Raw genomic sequence first — 26,935 nt, 5'->3', positions numbered from 1 at the left:
CGAAATGCAAAAGCATTTGTTTCCCAGTTCACTTCCCAGTTCAGATTGCAGCCTCCAAGTTTTCAAGCACCCACTGTATTTCCTGTGTATTTGCCAATTTTTGCAACACTAATCATACCAAATTTCAGGGTGGAGTAATAGGACAATAACTTCTACAGCAAAAAAAAAAAAAAAAACCTTTCTTTTCTAGAAAAGAAGCCATATCTTAAGACAGCAATTCAGTAAATTATTTTGGCACTAAATAGGACATTTAGAACCCTATATATTGGGAGAAAAAGTCTAGTCCATTTTGCATTTGATATATGCTAAGCACCTTAAAGGCCAGACAAAAACCTGTCTATATGTTCTGTGTAAAGACATAAATGTTACTTAGGATCCAAACTCTATGACCTGAAAGTTTGAAAACTATTTTCTATGACAAAAAACATCTGTTTCCTGTACATGGTTTACTGAAGTAATAGGAGAAGGGGATCTAGATTTAGCCACTACCTTGAAGACTGATGAACCTAGCATCTCCCAGTTATTACAGAGTACCTCAGTGAGACATGTAGTTATCCTAATCAACATCTGCAATGCATGTTTCAGATTGGAACAGGTTAAAATTACTGTTTTGACAGCAATCAGTACATGTGATTTATACATACCTGCCTGCATGGCTAAAGTTTCTAATGAAACCACAAGATCAAGCAGTCCCACAAAGAAAGCAAAAGAGCTTGGGAAAAGTTTCTAATTGTTGTAGCTCATTCCTGAAAAAATTATTGGTGTCAATAAAAACTCTTTCTTGCTTTAAACTTATCTGCTAGTTTGATAAGCCACCAGTGCAAACCTACTGGTTTGAACCTGGGTAAATTTGAAGTGGCTTAAAATTCTGGAAAAGGGATTTATACCTACTCAGAAGTTGTTTCAGTTTGTGACTAAATGGCTGCCACATCAGCAGCTAAAAATAAGAACTGTAATTTTTATAGATTTAAGGCAACTCTGATTTAAGCCAGTGACTGGTATCTGGTCTCCTCCTCATGTGGTTATCTCTCCATCCATCAATCAAGCCAGAAGTTTTCTGAGGACAGAGAGAAGCAGCTGCAGATTCAATAGGAGCTCTGAGTAGCTCATCAGCACAGCTGTTCCCCTACATTTGTTTCCAAAGCAAAAAGTCTTTTGTGTTTATATTAGGTAAGGAAATGTACTATTTGTGCATATGAGACTTTTCATGAAAGCTTCTGAAAGGCAAAGAAGGAAAAAAATATGCTTTAGTACCAGCTTTGGATCGGAACTTGGAGTTAATTTACTTAGAAATAAAATACTTGTTAATATTAATGAAGATTTTGTGCTGTAGTGCTTGTAAAGTGAATAATGGCCTGGCTGTCAGTCAAACTACCTTTTATGGATCCCTTTTCTGCTTTCTTTCTTTCTTTCTTTCTTTCTTTCTTTCTTTCTTTCTTTCTTTCTCTTTCTTTCTTTCTTTCTTTCTTTCTTTCTTTCTTTTTCTTTCTTTCTTTCTTTCTTTCTTTCTTTCTTCTTCTTTCTCCTTTCTCTTTCTTCTCTTTCTTTCCTTCTCTCTTCTTCCTTCCTTCCTTCCTTCCTTCCTTCCTTCCTTCCTTCCTTCCTTCCTTCCTTCCTTCCTTCCTTCCTTCCTTCCTTCCTTCCTTCCTTCCTTCCTTCCTTCCTTCCTTCCTTCCTTCCTTCCCTCCTTTGATTAGTAAGATTATATTATTATTCATTAATTAATCTATAAATTCTGGAAAGTCACAATAGGATTCTCTCCAGTGCACAAGAAAATAGTATATTTGACTAAAAAAAAAAAATTGAATATTATCCCAAAATTCTGAGGCATCCTGCCTCTGAAATTCATAGACAACTGACACTAGACCTTCATCTTCAAAAGAAGATCCATATTTTTAAATAGAAGGATATTGTTGCTGGAGTAGAGAAATTTATCCAACACTGCAACAAAGATTATTTTCTGATTCTAAACTGTTTTAAATAGATTGCAATTTGTCTTGATCTTGTAATGCTTTTGCTCACATAAATTCTTCATTGCCTGTCTAATGAGCATATCTAATGTGATTTGTGTTATTTTCTAGCAAGAGTTTGAAGCAGCTAGACTGGTGAACAGAAGTTCCAAATCAAAATGGACAAAGTGAATTCTTACTAAAATAAATTAAAAATCACTGGTTTTGTAAAAAAAAAAAAAAAAGACAACAACAACAACAAAAAAAAAACCAAAAAGAAGAATTCAGCAGCTTTTTTTTTGTCTTTGTACATTTAGATGCAGTGGTTCATAAAAGGACAGACTCAAACCCATTGAAATCGATGAAAGTTTCTGTTGACTTCCAAAGGCTTTGGACCAAGTCCAGAGTACACATTCATGACTTCAAAGTAGGAGACCCATTAAAAAAATGCAGCTCTTGGTGTGTAATGCTACAGTCTTTTGTGTTTTCATTATAACAATTACAACAGAAGACCTTTGTGCCAGATGTTGGGTCACTCACGAGAAACATCTGTTAGTAGCACGCAAAACCTGGCTGGATCAGGGCCATTAAGAAAAATAAACAAAAATACATTCTTTGTTTTCATTACAAGAATTATTGTAATTCTCCCAAGAACATGATCTTTCCCCACAAGGGGAAGATTTTGTGAGCCCTATACACTAAAACCTGAAGACATGAGATCAGTGCCAGCAGAGCTTTCCTGGAAACTTCTAGACTCATTTGGATCTGGCCTGAATCAAAGCAGAGAACCAGCTTCTCTTTTCTCTGACAGAATAGATTTGTTTTTTCCCTGCTGTACGAGGATAAGAAACCAGCTTCAACACAAATCATGCATAGGACATACACAATTTCTTTTTTCTTCTCCATTTTTTTATCTTTTTTTTTTTTTTTTTTCTTCTCTTACTTGGTAAGCCATTTGGACTGGGGTCTATTTCAAGCTCTTTGGATCCTTAAATGTTTAGCAAGAAGTTAGATCAGACTTTTAGGTAAAAGCTGCATGTCAAGTCAATGTTCAAAGGCTGGTAGCCAAGGTTCACACAAGGTAGTCTTGTACCCCAGCAGCGGATGGGAATCAGTCCCAGGGGATTTGCTCTTGGCAGAGAATATTTGTGCTGGTTTGTGCTAGCGGGAGATATGTGGCCTGGGACACAGGCTGGAGGTCTTCTCTCTGGGAAGGGTCATATGCTGAGCTGAAAACTTGGGGCTGTGCCCAGCCATTCTTAGTAGCTGAGCTCACATCTGCAGAAGATCTCTGAGAGGAACTCCCAAAAGGATCTGGACTGACCGAGGAGACAGCCTGGTTTTCCCGCAAAGGAGCATAGCTATTGTGCTATTAAAATATCTTCAGAGTGAGGAGGGAAAGTGGAAAGTTCAAGAATAATGTCAATTGCACAGACATTGTGCTTTCAGCAACAAAACTGTTGACTTGAATAAAGTTTGCTGGGGTCAGTGGTGATATGGAATGTGGCCAAGGGCTCCAGGGTAAGGATTAGGTCTATTTGAGGAAGATGATGGAAGGAAGATCTCATCAAGATTTCTTGTATAAAATACTGGGGAGAAAGAGGAGTTTGCTGAAGGTGAAAACATCTCAAAATATATGGAGTTTTTTCACTCTTTTTTTTTTTTTTTCTGTGGAGCATATGGATTTGCAGATCAACAGTTACTCTTAGATCAAAGGTGGAATTTCTCATGATACAATGAAGGAAATGTTAAAACCTCAAGAGAATCAATAGTTTAATGATAATCACTTCTTTTTCACCCTGATTTTTCCCAACCTGTGCTTGGTAACAATATTTTTTTTAGCTGTTCCCCCATCCCCCCTTCCTGTTTTTTATAAAAACTAGAGTTTTTTCTGACACAAAAAAAGGAAAACTGGCCTCATGGACATCAGCTGCCTGTTGTAGTCTTGGTGGTGGTCCTGTACGGACAGGCAAGAGCTGGATGGAAATGCAATTGCTGTTGAATACTGCAGAGGAGGTTTAGAGGACGTTTAGGGGAATATTAACCTGTTCCTCTTCATATATGAATTTTCCTATAGAACACATAGCATGCACTGCTCACGTGGGATGCTGCAGATGTCAGGCCAATATTTTTCATAACCTGTCTCAGCATTATTCTCTGCAAAGGCCTTGGGGATGATTCAGTGAATCCCCTTAGTGAATTTTGCTTTTGCTGGCTGACACTGGCTCAGTACAACTTTTCTGCCTGGAAGGTCCTGCTCATATAAGGGAAGGAAATGCAGACGGTCACAAACCTCATCCTCCTGGAATGAAACAAAAACATGCCTCTCTGGGAACACCTGTTACTGGTTTAAATGTCTGTTTACACTGACCCTTAAAGCAAGCTGAAACTAAGAGAAGGGTGGGGCTTGGAAAGGAAAGGACAGCTGAGAAAGATCTGTTCTGCATGCAGCAAAGATTTTTAATTTGCAAAAAAACAGAACTCAGACAATACTGTCTACTGGTGTCTTGATGGGGCAATTGGAAGCTGGGTCACAGAATATAACTTTTGTCTAATGTCAAGCCAAATGCCCAACAGGTGTAAATTCCTATCAATCCCTGGAGGTTTCCTTCTGTATGTTGTGCTGCTGTGTTGTGGGGCATAAAGACAAGCCTCTGTTTGGGCTTTCTATAGGGCAGTAGAAATTTTTGCATGACCTGCCTCCTGTTTTTGACATTTTGTCAAAACTAGACTGGTCCAAATTGCATTCGTTAACCTCTTTTAGTCACTTGTTACCTCCTGCCTGCTCATGCTGCTTGCTGGCCTCTCTCGCACTCCTCCCTCCTGTTTGTGGTCAAGCACACAAGATACATCTCCTAAAAGAGAAGCTGAGAAACGGATTTGAAGTCAGCTGGACAATGTGATGACTTGACAGCTTCATGACCAAAATTATCCCTTGTCTTCTGGACTCCCCATGGCAATCCTACATAACCTCTGTGGAGGCTGGGACAGATGTGCTGACCATAGCCAGCATGTGTGTCCTGGCTGAGGACATGCTACCAGGAATTAGTCATTCTGGTTTGGAAGCAGAATCCTTGACTGCTGCAGCTTGTATGTACAATCACGAACGGAATGGGACAATCTGGACTAGTGACATGAGCTATTTATTCAGAAAACCTACTCTTTTTAACCATTTCCTTAAAACCCTCTAACTTTATAAATTCAAACACTTGACTACCCTGCCAAAATTATAACTTTACTTTTTTAATTAAGCGACTTTGCCGGAACATGTGCAAGGCCCCCTGATGCTGGAGTGTGTAGTTTTGAAAGGGTCACCTACAATTGATGATGGAAATATTTAGTTTCTCTACCACTGCACATCTCTGCTAACCTATTTCTTTATTTTTCTCCTTCTCATTAACCATTCTGTCCTTAACATATTTTAAGAATTAAGAATTCAAAAACAACCACTGGCTTTTCTCCACTATATGATAGTTTCTCAGAATATCTTAACAGCCTGTATTTATCTATTTCTAATACTAATTAACTGGCCGAGCAGATTTTTTTTTTCTTTTATCCTTACCTGTAGAGTGCATATAGTGCATTCTTTTCCCTGAAGCAGTTCAGAGTTCAGGTAATGAAGGTGGCTTTCTGGGCACAGTGAATGAAATGGAGAGAAGTTAACTTTTACAGGACTGTGGACCTGTCTTTGAAAAGGACTATCTGCTTTCCAGTGTGGCTGAATGTAATACAGAAAGCAAAACTTAAAACCAGAACACTTTACCATGGTAAATTCTAGGGGAGAATGGACCTCAGAACTTTATTTTTCTTGTAGGTCCTCAAAATTTTCTATATAATATTACACAGCCCAAACAATTAATAAACTCATCATTGTCCTAGATTTTAAATATGTGTACAGAAAGCAGAGGGGGGAAAAGGAGAAAAAAAATTCACATTGTCGACAGACACAGTCAAATTTGCATTGATTTTTCCATTGACTTGCCACCCATGTAATACAGGAACACTGGCATAATACAGAACAGCGTTGCTGTTCAGATACTGGGAATGCACATACCGATTGCTCTGTCAACACCCTCCAGGGCAATTCATTACCCACAGTGTCTAGCATGTCATGCATGGTTTTAGCTGCAATCAACTGGCAATATCTGCGTTTTCTGCATCTGAGGGACAAATATTGTATGGATCTGTGGTCTACAGAGCATGCACACATCTGGTTAATAGGACAGTGAAGGTTAGGGCTTCAATAGAAGGTAAAACTATTGTTCTCCTCACCTGATAATAATGCTTATCCTGGCACCAGAAAGTTGTTTCTGTTCTGTTGCTGTGATTTCAGAGCATTCATAACTACAGGCACATTGCTATGGGACACATAGCACAGGTCAAGAAAAAGAACAAAGCTTCATAATCACAGCTATCTATTATGCTTGCCTAGATCATTATAGATCTCATGAAAATACCAGAGAAAATCATATAGAAATTAAGAGAAAGGCTTGTCCTGAATTTCATTAGCTCAATGCAGTGGTAGATAATGTTCAAAACCTAGTTCCCAAGCTGTGGTCTTGAAGTCTGACTAGCAGTATAATAACATTGGAATACTAATAACAGAATACTAGAAAGTAGAGGTTTTATCAAATCAATCTGCAACTGAATGAATAAGTGCTTTTCTGACAGGTAGGCAGCACCTCAGTAGTTTCAGAAGCTTTACAAACAGAAGCATTTCAAAACCTGACAGAAAAATTACTTTAGCTAATGTTGGAGATCTATTTTAGACAAAGCAAAAATGTGCTAAATGCTGCAGATTTTGTTTCAGCATAAGCAAAATAACAGCAATACTGATCACCACAACAGTACAGAAAGCAAGGCAGTACTCATGGAGATTATTGATGCAATGTGAGAAATAGATATTACTCAGTGTATAAATGTATTCAATAATAATAGAAATGAAATGTGAAAAGCTGAAATGCCAAGTCCTTCACATAAGAGTTTGTCCAATACAAATGGTGGTAACCAGTATTTCTCTCATATATATTGCTTCCCCTGTTTGTATTCCTGTTCCTGCTAGAAGAGTCAGTGAAACTACCACTGTAATACTTTGTTTACTTCCAGATGCACCCCAAATCTCAAGTTCATTACACAGATTATGAAGTCATTATGATTTTCAGCTAAGAAATGAAGGGCCAAGTATTTAAGAACAGAAGATTTGTGCGGTAGATGATGCTCTTTTGTTACCTGAAATGTTTATATATATCTTCTTATCCCAGATATTTGTCTTACAAAATCTCCAAGTTCAAGTCATGGATGATTCTGAGCATCTGAGTAAACAGGCAGTGAAAAATTGAGAGAGACTTTTATGCATGAAGTTATATCACATCAGTAATTATATAGTCATATTGCCATGGCATTCCATGAACTTTGAACATTATAAGGCAAGGAATTATTTCAGTTTCTCTTTTAATGCATGCAGGAAAGCATTTGAACAGTTGAAATCTAGTTTATTGCACAATGAGCTCTGATAGGTAAGTCCTTTAATACAGAGGGGTTTGTCACTAACCAGCCCATAGTGAACAAACAAATGATTACTCAAGACTTCACCTCCATCAGAGTGTGGAAATTAGATTTCAGACAGATGTTTTAAAAAGGTGGGTTAAAAATTTAGTGTTGAAGAACCAACGATTTGCTGCATGTGTATGTCTCAAATGCTGATAAGCTGTTTTTTACCGCTGATATTACCAACGAGGCAATACACTGATCCAACAAGGATCAGTGGTAATAACACACTGTGACAAAGAAGAGGATTGGCTGAAGAGAGAAGCCATCACTTTTCTCGGGCAAATATCCTTGTTCTAGTTCCTGGAGATAAAGACAACAGTGCAGGAGGGCAGATGGGGATCAAGACTACCAAAGTGCCCTGAAAAGAAAGCAAGAGACTTATGTCCAGGTTAGGGAAAACTTATCTATAAAAAGGTAACCCACAAAGCCCAGGTGTGTGAGTGCCAAAGGACCATGGCCCACCTGGACTGACACTGGAGCCAGAACTGCTGATCTCTCCCTTTCTTCCATCCTTTCACAATCTCTCTATTTCTCTCTCTCTCTCTCTCTCTCTCTCATCCATCTTTCTCTCTTCCTGCTCCTTTTACCCCTTTATCCAAAACCCACTGCCGCATGCTTATCCTAGGAGGTCAGGGGCTAACACACCAATTTCCATGTCAAGTGTGACATTTGCTAATAAAACTTCGTAAGCCCTTGTAGTCTGTCTGACTTTTGTCATTCTTTCCGACCACAAGCATCTATGAATCCTGCGTTCCCCTAAAGGCTGGGTGGCCACAGCTGCTATGACATGTTTGGGGATCCAAAACGACAGCCTCAGACGCAAGAAGCAAATGCCTTTTCCCTTTGGCCTGACCAAATACTCACTGAAGTCAGGAGAAAATCTCCCACTAATTTCAAGTCATTATCAGTACCCACAAGAAACATTTGCATTTTGAATTACTGTATTTAATTAATGCATATTAGTTATTACTGTTGTTGCTACTCCATGCTAAGGTCAAGAAACTTATGCATAGAACTTTTCAACAGCCAGTCACTAAAACTGTAAAGGTTTTTAGGGTGACCAGTTGGAAGAAAAACACTCACATTGCTGACAAAGTAGCATATTTGGCAATGTCGATCAGATAAATATTATATTTAAAAGTATAACAGGTTTACTAGCAGCAAAAAGGTTGAAAGAGGCTTTACATTAATTGAGGTATTAAATATTACAGAGGTGATGACTCATTACACCCTTTCTGGCGCAAAATATGTATCAGGAAAACACATGGCTATGTTTTGAAAGTCTTCAAAAGCCTTGTGGGAATGTCAGACCTCTTTTGATGAGGTCATTTTCTGCATGCTTAGTACATAGAAGTACTAAGTGCAAATGAAAGGAGCAGATACCAGTGCTATAGAGCATTTAGCCACAGCACAGCTGGCAAAAAAAAAATCCCTATTTAGCATAGTTTGGCTAAACTTTGGTTTTAATGTCAAAATGAGGAGTTCAAAAACAGCTCTATAAAATATTGTGAAGGAAAACCATATGGAGTTCTGAGTTACTGAAAAGCACAGATAAACATGCTGGCCTACAAAAAGCTGATTAGCCTTTAATTCTCTACAACAGCAATGCCTTAAAAGTGGTTTTCAAAGTCAAGAGCTGCATTCGGGTTTATGGCAGCTAAGAGACCCCTTTTGGTTTGAGACGATGAAAAAGAATGAAGTCCCAGGCAAAAAGGGTGTTATTAATAGAGCTCATTTTCAACATCTGTGAAAGCATACAGAAAAAAGCTAATATCAACACAGAAAAAAGTTTTTTAACTACCTGTGTTAAGCTATTTGTCTTAATATTGAAAAAATAAAGCAAAATCTCCAACTACTAAAAATCATCTCTTGTCTCCCCAAATGGCTTCCTGTGTACTGAAAATCCATTTTAATAAGAGCTGTGATCTGCAGTATTTAACAACTTCTAATTGGCATGTGTAAGCATAGACAGAGTTTTATTATAGGAGTTCAGAGTTGGGTTCCATTGCATCCCATTGTCTCCAGCTTTGGTGATCCTCATTGTCTGTTGCACATTAAAACAACTCCCTGATTGGGAGGCTGCAATTATGTTCTAAGCATTGCTCAGAGCATGACAGAATAAGAATGGAAAGTTGTGTTTCAGATCAACACTGATGAGTAGTTTATTAAAGTATGAACAACTGACTGCTAATAAGAACACAGCCATGGTTTCCTGATGAGTATGAACCAGTTAAATGAGTAACTCTTCTGTAAGTTTATACTTGGCATGGCTTATTCATTAGTCTGCAAGTAACTTCTTTTCTGCATTCAATATAGAAGGTCTGGGGAGTTAATAAAATGAGGGAAAATAAAAATACCACAGAGCAGTTCAAGCAGTGAAAACTAAATTATACTCTTGTATATTTTGGGATGAAGTGTTTTACCTGGTTGGTTGCACTCCAATCCCATTGACATCAATTGACATAGCTGCAATATATGTGGAAAACAGTACTGGAAGTGAAATTATTATATGCTACATTGATTTTGTAGAACTGCTGATAAAATGCTACAAATTACATATTAAAATACTTGTATTTAAATAGCAAAAGAGGTCAGAAGCTGCAAATATGTGTTATTATCACCATGAAATATTATAGGTAATGTGAATTTATTAGCAAGTTCTTTTGTGATTGATGAAAGGTGTTTCAGATCTTATTATACATTTGAGACACTGTCATATTTAGTCTTTTACCAAGATCAGTACAAATCCTATCCCCACCAAAGATTCTATAAGATTTTGCACCAAAGGAAGTTGAGAATTTACACAAAAATTAGAGCTTATGAGGGGTAATATGCCACTGTTTGATTGACTTGCCATGAAAACCGTATTCTGATTAGTTTGCAGTCACATTCTCCAAAAAACAATGGCAGGAGGGATTCACTTTCCAGTCACATAGCTGTAAGGAGAAGCCTGTTTCATACAGTGCAAACCCTGATCCAAAGTCATTGCAAAAGGGAACTGGAGATCAGGATGTAGAGCCATACATGGAGATAGTCTTCAGGAAGATACAGAAAGCACCAAGACACAATCATCAGTGACAGCTACCAGACAGAAAACATTGAGGTGGATTCTCCGAAACTAGAATGTTATCAGCAACAAGAGAAACCTATGCCTTCTGAAGGCCTGAAAAGTAAAGTTGATTAAAAGACCCTTGAGATTGCAAAATGCCATCAATAAAATGTAGCCCAGGTAAATCACGAATTTGGATAAGAGTAAAGGGAAGCAAAAATCCTGCAAGATATTTCTTTGTTTTGTTCTCTTTTTAATTAGACGCTTATGAAGGCCACTGCTGTTATGACTTCTGAAGAAATCTTAAGTATTTAAGAATAGATATAATAGTTTATTTTCTTTCCAACTCCATAAACAAAGCAGTGTAGGGATTTCTCACATAGGAAGTTTCTTCAGCTATAGCAGAAGGATGTAGTTAGGTCAGTATAGCCATGGTGATTAGTGTTTTACAAAGATTGTTTTCCTCTAAAAGAAAAAGAAGATTTTTCTCCTATTTGTTTAAGTTACTTTTAAAATGGAATACATTAAACTGGAAAAACATGTACTTCATCCATAATACAACGCTAAGATTTTTGAAACAATCATGGTTCCTATTCACAGCTCATCTTTTATGATTTGACTTTTGCAGGCAGATAATTCTTACATCATTAGACTTTGTCTTTCTTACATGGATATGTAGCTGAAAAGATAACCATTAAAGACCTCATCTACATGTATTAAAACTGAAAATTCATGTTTAAAAAATATTTCAAAATGTTCTAAGATTCACTTTCTAATTCAGAATGTCTCTGTATGTGTCATGAGATGCATGAGCAATGCTTGTGCCCCAAATGTGGGACAATCTCCAAATGTGGGACAATCTATAAAAAAATCTCCAAAGTACAGCCAAAATATTACAGAAAAAGCAAAAGCCCTCAACTTGTAAAATATCTCTTCTGCATTCTCACTGTTCACTCTGCTTCTTTTTTCGTGGATCTCATTTTTTTAACAGTTATCTCTGCCAACACATGAAGCTCATTTGTTCCTTAAAAAAGCAGCAGTAGAGATGATGTTAAATGAAAGTGATGGATTTTAACATTAGCTGAAAGAATAGAACAATGCCCATCCAACAGACACAATAGGGCTGCACACAAGCTTCCACCTTGGTGCAAGAGGACACAATATCATCACCTTCACTGATTGGCACCTAAATTATACAACCTGTTCAAATACAACCACTGAGAGAGTTCTGACAAAGAAGTATGAATGTGTTTCTCAGCTGCATAGGCATTGCTTGCAGAAAGGGAACATTCCTTCACAGTTTTTTACAGCTAAATTAAAGGAACATCTAACTGGCATATGAGACTGGTAATAACAGCTCATAATCACTGTAATTCTACATGAATTATTTTTTCCATGTGAGGGAATCTTACTCAAGAGCAAAACCATTCATTGATCACTTAGCACTGATTAGTCATATCAGCAGTAAAGACAACTACCCAGGATAAGGAATTTCTGTTTACTGAACAATTAATTTAGATGTGAAAAGAAAGTGAAAAGGATCTGGGAAATATATCTCTATCATTGGGATTTATAACATTTCAGATTCTTACTTTTCTGAGTAAAATGTTAGAAAATGGCAGGGGTATAGGTCAGCAGAGACTAATTTATATCTGTGTTTCTTCATGGGAATTCTGTTCTCTCTCACTTTAAATCACAGTAGTAATCACACACACACACACACACACACACACACACAGAGGCACACAGACAAAAACCTTTTGTTTTTTTCAGCAGTAAGATTCCATTAGCCAAGATTAATGACCTAAGTTGCAAAAAATCCAAATGTATTTTTGGAACATGAAACTTCTATCCCAGTTTCTTAACTCTGGGCTTACTCGCATAAGGAAAGTTAGGGATCTTTAATTTTCTGTCTCCCCATCTTTATCCATCTAAATTTTATTTCTAGTTATTTCTGATCCTCTGATCAGATTTATAAAAGCTTTGCAGTCTTGTGCTGGCTTTCCCACTTCCTAGTTGTGTCACTGCTCTTTGTGAAGAAATTGTTGCAATTGCTTTCTACTGTGTGAGTGATCAACATGCTCAAACTTTCCCATGAGCTGTATTGGTTGGTCATTGCTGATCTACCAACAAAAACATCTCATCTTTTAAATTTAGCTCATAGAATTTTACTGAGCTGGAGTGGTTACTGTGAAGAGCAGTACTTTTCATCTATTCTTTGTGCCATTAATAGCTTTCTTCAAGTTTTAGTAAATGAATCATGGGGAGCTCTAGTAGTGACTCAGAAGTCATCCCACATCATTAAACAATTCATTGATATTTGATGTTTAATCAGTATATGAATTATTTTAATAAAAAGATGGACTAAACAAGCAGGAAAACATTTACTCTAAATCACTTGACAGAAATCTTGCATTCTTGACCTTAAAAAAGTTTTTTCAAATCTTTTTTATACCTTCCCAGACTGAAGTTTTATTAACAACATTTAAATCTAGAAGTGATAAATGTGATTCAGAAGAATGTCAAAAAGAAAATGAGATATATGTGGGGTGAAATATCAACAATTCAGCAAGGATCTTTCATATACAAAACAAAAAGAAATATTTTTGTTGCCTGTTTTGTAAGAAGACAGACAAGAAGGTGGTAGTCCAAAAGTTGCTTTTGTAGAACATTATATTCTTAGAATTAGATATTCTCTAATTACAGTCAGCAAATTGTCCATTTGCAATGGAAAAGCACCTACAAACCTGACACTTATTGTTTGATGGAAATATTGTACAACTGTGTATATAGGTCTAGATTTAGACAAGATGTCTCCCTGAGAGTCAAGGTATCTGGAGAACAATTTGGGCAAGATCAAGACACTTCAGTCTAACAGGTCATTCGAAAAGACTTACAGGAGGTTCTCTGTTTTATACTTGTGGAAAGGCTGAGGTTGCATAGGCATGGTGCTTTCTAAACTGTGTGGGTTTCCCCTAAATTATGCAATGACAGACTCCAAAACTGCCTCCATCCTGACCTAAGATCTCTGCAATGAAGAATTGTTTGGAGATGCTGATTTGATCTTCTGTGTAGAATAGCTGTGCTAGCATATCTCTGAACACCAAATAATAATCTCTGCTTTTCAAAAATGTGGATTTATGCTCAATTATGTGTTGACAGAACTGTAAAATTTTCAGTTTGGGTAAGTGCCAGCTAAAGCCAGCTTGGAAGTCTATGGATCATTGTATATTCCACACTGCAAACAAACAGGAACGTGACTAGCACTGCTGAACTAAGTATTGGAGGTGGAAATAGTAGTAAGTGGACACCAACTACAACAACAAAACCAAAAATTTTTAGACTGAAAAAACAAAACAAGTCCATGTGCAGCCACATAGATATTCTATGTCATAGGTACAGGGTATATTCTAAGAATTAAGTAGTATCCCGCAATTATTTAATTATTGCCATGAAGAAATGACATGATAAAAAGAAAGTGATAGGTGAAAAAATGCTATTGTTCCTTCTTTGGTAAATCATAAATATAATAGCAAATAAATAGAAGTAAATGTGTAGATGACAGAGATAAATTCTGTATTCAGTTGTTACTCTGCAACCTTGCCTTTTCCTCCCAACAAGAGGGACTGCACACAGATCTTAAAAGATTAGACCATCCACACTTCACAGGTTATGAAAGAAGAAAAAAATTTTACTGGAGTTTAGTTGGATGGCTGAATAAATTCTTTGTATAGCTGTTCTAGGATTTCGTAAATCTTTGCAATTTTACAGTGCTATATAGTACTCAAATCAGGAATAATTTTCTGACTACTTCTTTGCTTATAAAAGACATAATTTGTTGCAATCCTAACAATTTACAGGTGTAGAGACTCCTGGAAATTATTATCCTTCTTTTCATAGAAAGTACAAAACAAGAGCAGAAGTAAAGGTAATGGTTTAAATGAACAAGTAAGGAAACATCCCTTTCCCACATATTATGGAGAAAGTCCACAGGCCAGTCTACCATCTTTGCAGCACATAAAAGATGAAACAGTTGTACTGGTTTCTTTCTTTCCAAAAAGAAGATACCCATACGGGCAGGCAAATGTGACATGTGGCCAATGAGAGACCAAGATATTTAAAAGGAGCATTTGAAGATTAGTCTGGATGTTTTGAAATGCAAAAATAGACTGACAGTAGATGCATGCTTTGCTAATTGAATCCCAATCTTAGTTTCAGTGATGGTAGAACAAAAAATTCCAAGTGACTATCTAACTTGGAACAAGAAAAATAACGGGAGCAGTCAGGCTGCAAAATTGACAATATTTTTCTTCTCTATGTTCAGTGAAGGATCTATGAGACCAGTTGTTGTAGAAATGTGAAATAAGAGAGTTTTGTTGGGTTTTTTTCTGCCTAAAGATGTTATAACAAGCTATCAGAAAGACTTGTTCACTTGTTTCTGCTCACAAAGACAATTTTTGCAGTCAGTCGTAGCAGACCGTGTTTTGGAACTATAAAACTCATTAAAAGTGAAAGAATAAACAGAGCAATAGTAGATGTGCTATGAACTCTTAGAAACAGAAAAGTTTATATCCTCTATAAGGAAGATATTTCATAAAGACTGTCTCAGGCTGTAGAAACCATAATAAATATTTACAATATGTCTAAGTACTGTTCAAAGTCTGTTTTAGATGGCTGCAATGTATAGTGAGTGAAACAATAGTACTTATTAAAACGTACTCATATTCATATTCAAATTTTTGCCAAGAAATCTGTAATAATGATCACGCTGAGAGCTGTGAGTATAGGAAAACCACACTCTTTATATCCTGCATTACTTTGATAAACAAGGAGGAAATCTTCCAGACTAATATTGCCATAGTACAGGATATGCTATTGTGATCCTACCTGGATAACAATAAATGATCTTTATTCATCTGTAACTAAGGTATCTGTTTAGCAACAAAAATAGTGACCATATTGAGGTTAGGCTGTCTTTATGCAAAATTAGCATAAAGACAGAAAGAGAGAGAAGAACCACTTCAATTTAAATCATAACAGCATATGGTCTTATATTGGTTATATTGAATATTTAAAATAAAAATGATAACTATTTACAGAAGCTTGGACATTAAACTAGGATATAAATTTTGAATTAAAACCTTCAGAAGATCTTATACTAAATGAAGATTTCTTTTGTTGCTAAATTAGTTGAAATCATTTGATGTGAATTATGAGCACTCTAAACTTAAGCAGTGAAGACAGGCCCTGAATGGATTTTGCAGCCCTTTCTCTCACATAAGTAAGCTTAAGTTTCTCACTGAACATTTATGTGTAAATAAAGTTCATAGAATCTGGACCCCCTTTCTAGTACAATATGAGCATAGAAATATAAAAAAAAATTATTATATTGAAGTTGAGAGACATTACAATGCCAAATGGAAAAAATTCTCAGAACAGAAATGTGACGTCACTTTTTCAAAACTACTGCCAGCTCTAATTGCAGATCCCTGTTAGGAAATTGTCTTAAAAGCGTGCACGTAAATATAGATGGCTATCCATGCCGACATGTATCAGTACTTTAGCTGGTTTTGTGTACCAAAACCAATTTGTTTATGTAAACACCAGCCTTGTTACACAGCACTAAAAAGACACAGGTAGCCAGTAACATGCATTTGTTTTTTGACTCTCAGAGAAAGGATGTTTGTTACTTATTCTGAAAAATGGCAGTTCTGGCTCTATCAAAACTGGCAGATCAGCAGCATATTAAATGCAGGCAGAAAGGTATCTTGCTAGTATATATACATATATATACCCCAGAACAACATGATTTTTCCAGAAATTGTACTGCATAGATGTGAGAGAAAAGCACGACAAACTGAACATCACATATCTCTCATTTTGTAGAAGTGCTCATAAGATATCCTATACGTGTGGGTTTTTCTAGATACATAGTTTATGAGCAGATGTGTGTATGTAAATGATAAAGTTCAACAAAATGCAGTTATTGTACAGAGTCAGCATTGAGAAGTTGATTTTTGGCACATTCTGGACTTTGAAGAAACTGTAATGCAGTTGAAGAATGGATGTAAATGAAATAGATTAGTCAGAACCTGATTTAAATTTTCATTTATGTCAATGGCAATTGAACATATTAACTGTTTCCAGAATTTTTTTCCAGCTGTAGTCACTGCATTTAATGATAAATGCTTCATTTTCTGCAAGGCTTTCAAGGAATTCCAAGTTCAATAAAACTTTGGTTCCCAAGGTGGAACCCATCTCTCATTTTGGTCCTGGGTTAAGCATTTTCAGTTTAGGCTTTTCTACAGCCTGTTAATGTTTCCTCGTGTTTTCATATGTTCTCCTAATTGAGGGTCATGCTAATTTTGGTTGTTTTCCAAATAATCTTTAACAACCACAAGTCAACTGTACTCATATAGTTTTTTATCAGATACAAAAAATTAAAAGCACCATATTTACTCTAAAGAAAAGGTTTCCAGATATTTTGCTGGAAATTCTATTTCTGCTACTTTCTTTCCCCTGCTTTCCACGAATCGCCCCCAACTCACTGCCCCTTTCTTCTGTTCTGATGCTGCTCATCAATTACCTTGCATCTTTATCCTTGTGGCAGTTTCAACTCTTGAATAAAACATAGGCTAATAAACCCAGGAGAAAACCTGGTCCGCTCCCATCCCATATGTTTAAAGTTGGATTGTCTTGCTAGTAAGAAATTGGTCTTCATGGTTCAAAACTCTGCTTCACACCATGCTTGAAGCCTCAACTTTTCCAGGCTCAGACTTGAGGCGTGAGACAAGTTCTTTCAGCCATGTTTGCCACTAGTTGGGAGAATTGGCATGATTCATTTACTTTCTCCACATATATAGCATCTGACATGAAACATCATTTTATGAAAGCTGGCATAACAGAGTAGTCCATCATAATCCACTCAACTCAAAGGATGCAAATTCAAGAGAGAGACTGGGTTGATTTCTCATAATGTTGGTGTGCATGCACTTAGTTTCTTATAGGTGGAGAGCTTATGCACATGTCTACAGAACTGCAGGAGAAAACAGCCCCTGTTGTATCTCTCATCACAGCAAAAAGGACATCCACTATTTTTTTAGAAAGAAATGGAACTATTATGAGATATCTTAATTCCTAAACTATTTTATTAAATGCAGGCAGAAAGATATCTATCCTTTCTTCTTCCTGTCCTAGAGACTGGGCTTATGTTCATCACTTTATGTTGTGCTGCTAGGCTGGAAATTTTTTCTTGTGTTTACATTTTGGGCATGCAGTCAATATCAGGTTTCACAGAAAGGTCAATAATACTTACACAGGATCGTGCATATCTATAGGGTAAGAAATGTCATTATGTAATATTAAGAAAGTGTTACCTTTATTAATTAATGCATCTGTAATTGTAATGAGAAGAGGGCTCTGCAGTTGATTGCTGCAACTGTGTTTAATAAGTATTTATTGCTATCTTTCCCAATGACTGATTTAGTCACTTAGAATGATACAATCTTCCCAGAAATGAGAATGGGGAATTAACTGGGTGGAAAGGCACTGGCAATGGCAGCTGATCAAGATTTCTTGAGGTTTCTGCTTTCAGAGTTACTGAGGTAAGAGTGGCACGACTCCTGCCACAGGGTTATGTCCTTTAATACAGATTATCATAAAGGAAAGGAATCTGGCCCTGCATATTCTGATGACACCTGAATGCTCTTCACTGGCCTTTGGTACTTGTGGATATGATTTTTTTTAAATATTATTGGTTTAATTAAAAGATTTCTAAATACAATGGAATGGAAAAAATGTTTAGCTGGCAGGAGTTTATTTTATTTTATTTTTAATACATCTGATGAGGAGCTTTTGATTCTCCTTGAATAAGTTCATAATTTGTGAATCCCATATCTCAAACTAGCTTCACCTGAAACAGGCTGAAAAAATTGTTTGGTCAGGTCCATTTGGAAATGTTTGAACCACTGGGGTTTTTTTCTGCAAATTGTGAGAAACCTTTCAAAGATCATTGACCAAACAGGGAGCAGCAATGTAAGTGAATCAGCTTTGTGTGCGTTTCTTAAGTTTTATTGCAAATATTTTTCACTCTCCTTGGTGGGTCAACATCATCCTGAATTTAAATTCAGGATGGTCAATGAAGTTCTACCAAAGAAGAAATTGGCTTATTAATTTTTGACAGAGTGCTAAAGGTACTACTGATTGCATTTTTAAAGTCCAGCCCTTTTCTTGCTAAAGAAAAAAAGAACCCAAACAAGAAATATTTATATAGAAAGAATATTGAAGCATCACCTAGTTAGTAAACTGCACACTAGTGTGAAACTGGACATGTTTACCAGTGGAGCTTAAAGTGTTTGGAGAATGTATACATATTACTGAAGGGGGTTTTGGCACTGTCACTTGATGCCTGGATTGCAACAAGCATTTCTTTTATTGCTGACAAATAGAAAGCATGTGTTTGGCATTATTTATTGTTTTCTGTGGAGCATATGTCAAAGCCTGATGTGTATTTCCCTAGGCACGTTCCAAGTTTAGTTGCCATAATTAAGTTGCTAATATCTGGCACATAACCAACCAGTGGGGTTTGGTTTGACAGTATGGGAGATGAGCTTGAGATCTCTGGAAGTTGAGGAGGAGACACTCAGCAGTACACTGAGATAAATACTGACCCTTTCTTAATGATACAGATCACACTTTCTAAAGTAGTGACTAGTTCTGGTCTCCTCAATACTTGGTGAAAAAAACAGAAAATGTCCATCAATAACCACATTTGGCTACAGCTGTAAAAAATGTTGCTTGTTTAGAGCCTTGAAAATTAAGAGATTTTTAAAAGTATTATTCTAGAAACACAATCAAGGTTTGAAAAGTTGCTATACAATTTTTGCCAAAAATGGTAATCTCAAAATTTTCCCCTTTGATTCTGAAATTCCTAGAATGTCTGGTCAAATCTTAGCAAGTCTGTCCCATGAGAAAATCTCAGAATTCAAAATTACTCCAACTTTGCACTGGAATGAAAACAAATTAATTTTCAGCTTTGAAGCAAATGTTTCCAAGTGAATTATATTTTACTTCATTATTTATTATCATCATCATCATCATCACTTTTGCATATGAATATATGTGTATGAATTATACACATTATTTCTAACATTCAAAATAGCACATGACATATACTTGAAATTTGAGGTAGGTAAGAGTGCTTTCATAAAACCGTTGAGAATTTTCATTCAATGAAAATAGTATTACACAGAAATTCTGGCAGTACTTTGCTACAAAAATGAATGTGGATTACATATTCAATGTTATGGTAATTAGCAGGTTATAAATGTTATACACACAATGAAATGTGGAGTTTAATGCTGCAATTTAAGAATTTTTCTTTGTCTCTTTGTTTCTTTACAATGTTCCTAGAAATTCAAAATATTCAAAATACATAGATATGCAAATGGATAATTTCATTAGCTTGACAAAATAATCATAGTGGTTGAGAAGATCAGAAAGCCCATATTCAGATTCTGTTTTTCATATACAAATGATAAACATTTCATGTAAATCAAAAGACAAAAATTGAGGCTGTAATTCTAGGCTGCAACTATATTACTAGATAAAACAGGCCAGCAAACAAGTCTCTGGCCCTGGGGCAAGTAGCATGGCACAGCTTGCTTCTGTGCAGCTGCACTGCTCACTCCCAGGAGCCAGAGCATCCAAGGGCATGGTAACCACCATGGATGGCCTCAAATCACTGCTCCAGCCTGGGACCAAGGTCTCACTGGAATATAGAATGGGTTGGAAAGGACCTTAAAGATCATCAGGTTCCATCCTCCCTGCCAAGGTCAAGGACACCTTCCTTTGGACCAGATTGACCAAAGCCCCATCCAAGCTGGCCTTGACTCTGTACTATTGACTAGCAGAGATATTGCTCCAGGGAGTCTTGAAAATTTACCTCTATGAATAAGGACATTGGTACAGGGAGCTATAGAGGGTGAGATAGAATGTTTGATAGTTTACATTAAAAAACAGCAACAACAGCAAAATTATTTAAAGGATGGGAGCTCTATTACTATCAATATATTAAGAGAAAGAAAATATTAAAAATGTGTCTGTAACTTATGCTTCACTAGGAAAGAGTTTTGGGGATATAAATAAACTGCACTTTACTTTTGTGCCATAAGTAACAGGTATATGATTTTCAAAACTGGAATATGGAGTAATGTTCCCAGAAAAGAAGTAAGTGACCACAAGACAGAAATCAAAAATATGACCAAAACCTCTTACCTCCTGTTTCCAATTACAGTGTGTATTGAAGTGTGGGAGAGTTTGCCTCATCACATTGGTTTTTGTCCATTGACGCCATAGTATTGCTCTCTATTTTGTCTGATCCTCCGTTTTGTCATTTTTTGGTCTTGGTTTTCTAGGAAAGAATCTTTCTAGTTTTTCTAGTCTTTCTTAGTCTTTCTAGGGAAAATAAATAGATTGGAGGGAATATGACAGTGGAAAGTTATCTGGTTAATAGTTCCCAGCAAAAAAATCTCCTGGATGGCTGAAGCAGAATTAATGGACCCGAATACCACCGGAGTTAGAGGATGGACACTGTTCCTTCCATCATACTGTTAATCAGCAGAAACCATTTCATATACATGTCCAGGGTCATGAGAAGCTTAGGTACTACTTCAAGTCATGCCAGAAAAAAGCAGTCTACATGTAAACAGCTGAAGTCTTACCAGTGAGCAGTCAGTAGAGATGATCTGAGGACATTATGTACAGCCAGCACTACAAATTACTATGGGGCAAACTCAGAATGGGGTACAGGACTTGGTCTCTATTCCATCAAGACATACGTTCCCTTCATCTTAGGGTGAAGTGAATTAGGCATGGCTATTTTTTCACATTAAATAGGTAATTGGGTCTTGCACATTGGGAAAGAATTCTAGACTGAAAAGGTGGTCAGACATTGTAACAGGGCAGTAGTGGAATCACCATTCCTCAAAGTATCCAAAAGATGTGTCTTGGTAACACAGCCTAGAGGTGAGCACCTAGAGGTGCTGGGGTAAAGCTTGGACTTGGTGATCTTGGAGTTTTTTTCAGCCTTAACATTTCTTTTAATTTATATAAATCCCATTTATAAACAATAATTCTGTTACTGTTAACGACCATAGGTCGGGGGTTTTTTTTTTGTTTAAGCAATTGTAATTATGACCAGCATCTGCCAGGCTCTGTCAAAGGGAAGTCAAAAGAGCTCAAAATAATTGAGCACTCCAAACAGGAGTTTTTTTTCTTTAAATATTTGTAGTGGTATCAGTTTCATTAACATTTTCCATGCACTCTCACTCCTGGTGCCCCTGGGTTAAGGTGCTGTTGCCTGAATTAGCAGGGCTCGCACAGGTGTGACCGAGGGCAATAAGCAGCCCATTCATTCCACAGTCTGAGCTTCTTTGAGGATCCCCAGGGAACATATTACTGGCAATGGGTATTTGTGGCACTTAGTAGTTTCATGTTCAAAGCTGAGTACAATATCTTACTGTGTAACTCTCCTAGGATTAACACTTTGATTAAATCTGAGACTGGACATGCTTGCCCAGGAAGAATAGGGAAGAGTTTGCTTTGTGTGCCTGTGCTTCATAAACTTAGAGGGAGGCAGAATGATTTTCCTGGGCTACTGATTGATCTCACCACGGGTACACACTGTTTGCCCCCTTCCTAGCAGCATGTGACTGTTTTCATCTGAAAGCTGTAAAACGTGAAAATGCAAGCTCTGCCCAAAATGCATTGAAATGTGGACTGACAATTTATGTCTCATTTCTGCTGTTCCAGGCGGAGCAGTGCCTGAGGAAAGACAGTGGAATTTCACCCTCTGCACACTGCCAGGCTGAAGGTGCTGGTCAGAAATATCAGTGTGCTACTTATCACCATCCAGAAGGCATTATAACACAGTAAAACCTCGCCTGTGAGCACAGGAGTCCAGCTCTGCAGAGTGACATTGTGAGGCCACCATTCCAGTGTTTAAAAATTCCTGTCACACATAGCTTTATCAGATGCCCTTATTTACATTCAGCTACATGTGTCTTTACTCATGTTGCATGACTAAGGTGGGTGGAGATACCTACAGAAAAGAACTTTTCTTCATTCACTTCCAAGAGCTGCAACATACAAGTTTAGCTGGGCAAAGCAGTCTGGGTTAGGGGTTCAGAAGCATTTCACACTGGCTTAATTGCTCCTTAATTGCAGCTGATAGGAATTTTCAAATTCTGCTGAACTCTTGAAAATCCCAGCATGTCTGGGTTTGTATGTTTAATATTCAACACTTACATCTGCTTGCTTTGTCCAGACTTCTTTTACTTCAGCTAACCTCCAGATTTCATGAGCATAAAAACTGAGGAAGCCTCCTTTCTTAGGAATTCAAGTCTTGTCCTTTGTTGCTTCTATAGTAAGCTGTGAGGCTTCATACATCTGTATTCACACAGTTTTCACACAGAAAGACTTTATTGCATTTAATAAAGATTGTACTCTAAGTTCTAATGTCCTCATGAAATTTAGGAGAATAACATAGCCAATGCCCTTAAAAGTGAGAGACATTGGACTCACCTCAGACAGTGAGGGCAGTGTGCCTTCCATTCCTTAGGAAGCCAGACTAAGGAAAAGTATTTAGGGAACATGGGACACAGTTAACTTGTTGCCCAACTTATAAGAGCTAAAGCAAGGCCTTTAAATTCCATGTGGGCCTAATGAGTGCTTGTGGGTTCTTCAGGTGTATGTAGTGTTGGACAGCTGCATAGAAGAATAGTGGGAGAGGGATCAAAGACATTGTATATAAATAAAGTGATGTCCTCTGTCCAGCTAATGAGTCATTTTTCCTCCAGACCCCATCCTGTAGATTTCTGTAGAAGGATATTGCTCGTGTTTTCCATAGCTGCCTCAGCACCTGTTTTTGTGAACCCTGAATGTTTCTTTTCACTGAAGCAGAACTATAGAACATTTCAGAATAAAAGAATTTTCTGTAAGGGAGGAGGGGAGGGGGAAGAAGAAGAAGGAAAAAAATTCAAGTTTCATTTTAAGTTAAGCATTCCTTGTGCATAGCATTTGAAGCAATCCATTCCATATACGGATCCTTGGTTTTGGTGCCCTTCCTGCTCCCTATCCCAGCTCCCCAGGCATGCTCAGAGCCAGCATCTCACATTTCCTGTAATCGGCTTTGGGGATCCTGCTCATGGCTTGCAATGCCACTGACTGTTTTCTAATTATTTTTTGGATTGCATGTGAGATATTACTCATCAATATGACTAGTCAAATGATTTAACAAATGAAGCATCACCCAATGAACACAAGCTGGTGCTTCAGCCTGACTAAGCCAGCTGTCAGGGATGGCAACAGCTGCTGATTCATGAAAGGAATGGAAATATTTCTTTGTTAAATCAGAACACATCCAGCAAAATTTGTCTCAAATGGAAATGAGTGGCTATAGCTGTGCATCAAATAATCCCAAGTGGAAGTCTGAGGGTGAGGAGGAATTTTGCTATTGTAGAAATCTGTTTTAAACAAAAAGTTGCAAAGAAAGGGAGCATTGATTTTTTTATTTCATTTCCCAAGATCCACTCAAAGTCCAATGAATTTGACACAAATCCCAATGCAGGCAGGTGATTCTGCTAGGAGAAAAATTCTGCATACAGGTCCCCATTGTGTTCTGTATCTCTCAGTTTTCAACTTAATCTTTTTAGGTTTTGAGGTTCTGCGGTCCCATTTCTTTCTTAAAAGGACAATCATCACACCTTCCCATGCCCTCACTTTCACAGACCTAATTACAGTATACATAGGTTTGGGATCCTGCTGAATGCTGTTCTTTCCAAATCCCTCTGTGTATTCAAGCAGACCCAAACTCTGCAATTCACATCAGCAACAAACAGTGTAGACAGTAGCTGCCATGTGAGAGACTTGCTAACAAACACCCCTGGGATCCACATGGCAAAGGTTTTCAATACCAGACCCATCTTTATTCTTGGGCCTTCTACAAAACCTTCTCATAATGTAACATATTTCTTCCATGTCAATAAGTGTTCCTATACAAGTTATAAAAACAAAACAAACTAATCCTCATAAGTCTGAATAACTGCTCAAGCACTCAGGGAAGAATGAGGACATTCAGACCCCATTCACTTTCCCAGATGAAAAATATCTTCCATCACTAATGTCTCAGCCCTGAACTTCAGAGCACATCTATAAAATAATTTTGCGAGTCTAGACATTAAAATCACAGACTCTATGTATATATTTGTTTCAATATACAGATTGATTTCTCCAATTAACAACTTCAAAGGCATCATTTCATGGCTTTAAAGCATCTGTTCTTTGCACTAAGGATGCCAAGCACTTTTTTCCTCAGATAATAATATTAATTAGAACAGTATGATTTAATTGTTTTTATTATTATTCATGGAGAAACTGTATTTACCTCTGAAATTTGATTCTTGAACTGCAGGCTTGTCTGAAAATTAATGTTTCATTTCCAGTCAGTTTTATAAAAGGTATAATCTACCACAACATTATTTTCCTATGCCAAAAATCATCATGACTACTGCTATAGTAATACTATTTAATGCATTTCTTTTCCACACAGTAAAAATATAAAAGAACTTAATAATATTTCATTCAGAAGTGTCCACCCCTAGATGAAATTATTAGTGAGGTTCCATATAAAAACTTCATTTGAAAAACTGGAGGTTCCAAAGAAAAATAGTAATTTAAAAAATTAGTTCAATTTGTTATGCTTATTCTATGTTGTCACACAAGAACACAGGTACATGCAACAAAATTGAAAGAACCTCATGTTTTCTGCAACTATGAAGCTTTCCAAAGCTAACCTAATTTTGCAGTTGCTGAATAGAGTAGATCCAGTGCTTTTATCTCTTTCTGTTGATAACATACTTCCTCATACATCAGCATTCTCCATAGGTTGAATAATGACTCTCCAATGACTTCTCCTGGGAAGATTCCTTCTGCACATTGATAAGAAGTGTTTCTCCTGTTTATGCATTTTTTATCTTCCCAAACAATATTTTATAGTGTCAGAGGTGTGACAGTGTTTGCACAGAAGGATGTAAAAACCCCTGAATGAAAACTCTGGGTTACAAAACTTCATTTCTGTTTGCCAGAAGAATTACGTTCCTTGCTATGGGGCTATTTTTTTTCCAGAACTAAAAAATTTTATTTCATGACAACACTGTAAAGAAATCAGGGGTGTTTCCTGCAGAGAGATATCATTCTCTACCAGGAGATATATTTGAACTTGATACTTTTAGGTCTGTTTTGATTTTGCAAGGCATTCTCCTAAGCAGGTTGGTTAATCTTTCCTACAGAACTTCTATGTGTTGCCAAGTTTCTGTTTAAACAGAATATGAGTTTACTTTCTGAAAAGTAAATGTGAGGAACAGCCTTTCGTAAGAAGAATGACAAAGTAAACTGTTGGTGCTTAAATTCTATCCAGTAAATGAAAATTATAAATTATCCTAAAGAAAATAAATAATTTTTTAAAAGAAGAGTAACATATTAATAACCTATTTCTATTTTCTACTCAACATGTATCTGCCTGTTATGATGGCCTCTTTACTGCTCAGTTATTGAACTTCACCTGGCAGATAGACAAAAAATGTATCACTCAGTAAACCAGTTCTGGGGTGGTAAACTTGTATAATAATGAGAAGACTAGATGCCTGGGTAAACTTTTTATATAGGGTATTAGTAGAATAATTGTAATAATAGCATTTGAAGAGATTTAAAGATTTCGTTGTCTCTTTGAAGAGTCATCCCACCTTTCAATTATTCTTCAGTGGGAAGAATTGCAGTCTTTTAAATATATCAAAGATATGGATCTTGCATTATTTCTATAACATAAGCTCTAGATAATAATGAAAACTAGATATTGTATATAACAGATCAGTTTCCTTTCAAGATGATGGAGGATTTGGTCTTGCTCTGTGTTGTCAATGAACAATTGCTCATTGAGTTCTAAGAACATAAAATCAAGACTTCAATAAATAAAAACCTGTACTAAATAACCCCATTGGTATATTGAACTTATTTATTAACCAACATAGGAAAGGGTTTCTATAGGGTAGGGTACAGCAGAGAAGTAAGTGAAAGGCTGAGTGAAATACTCAGTGAAAGGCTCACCTTCTCTGTGACACAGGTGTTTCAGATGTGAAGGGCAATGTAGTGCTCAGCCCTACTTGCTATCCGACTTTTCTCTCCCACAGACCCCTTGGTGGTGGGCAGAAAAAGAACAGTTCCTCACATCTCTGTATTCACCCTTCTGAAAGATAAAGCATCTTTTAATTTTTACCCATCTTTCTTTCCTTTTTTCTGTTTCTTTCTTTCCTTCTTTCTCTTTCTTTTTCTC

The sequence above is a fragment of the Zonotrichia leucophrys genome, chromosome 1, assembly GCF_028769735.1.
Source record: "Zonotrichia leucophrys gambelii isolate GWCS_2022_RI chromosome 1, RI_Zleu_2.0, whole genome shotgun sequence".
NCBI classification, from domain to species: domain Eukaryota; kingdom Metazoa; phylum Chordata; class Aves; order Passeriformes; family Passerellidae; genus Zonotrichia; species Zonotrichia leucophrys.
The sequence above is the reverse complement of the archived record's forward strand: the minus strand, read 5'-3'. Positions refer to the sequence as shown.